The sequence below is a fragment of the Sceloporus undulatus genome, unplaced genomic scaffold, assembly GCF_019175285.1.
Source record: "Sceloporus undulatus isolate JIND9_A2432 ecotype Alabama unplaced genomic scaffold, SceUnd_v1.1 scaffold_23915, whole genome shotgun sequence".
In the NCBI taxonomy this organism is placed as follows: domain Eukaryota; kingdom Metazoa; phylum Chordata; class Lepidosauria; order Squamata; family Phrynosomatidae; genus Sceloporus; species Sceloporus undulatus.
This window is the reverse complement of record NW_024826830.1, coordinates 400-757: the sequence shown is the minus strand read 5'-3', so window position 1 is coordinate 757 and position 358 is coordinate 400.

Genomic DNA, 358 nt, shown 5'->3' with positions numbered 1-358 from the left:
GCCGGGCTCCCCCCCGGCCGGGCCCCGATGGAAGCCAGGCTCAGCGCCGTCCGCGCCGTCGGGGGTCCAGCCGGGGCCGAGGCGCGGGCTCGGCCACGGAGCTGCCTTGCGGGCGCCTGGGTCATCCGGGGAGCCGCTGCCTACCGCCCCACCGACAGACCCGCCGCCGCCGCCGCCGCCGTCCCAGTGCCTCTTCTGCCTCCGTCTGCCGCGCCCGCGCTCAGCCGCCGAAAGAGAGGGAGAGAGGGAGAGGGAAGGAGAGGGAGGGAGGGAGGGGCGGTTGAGGAGGGGGTGTCTCCCGGCCTCGTGGTCCCCGCCCCCTCCTCCTCCCTCCTTCCCTTCCCCTCCCCTCCCCCGC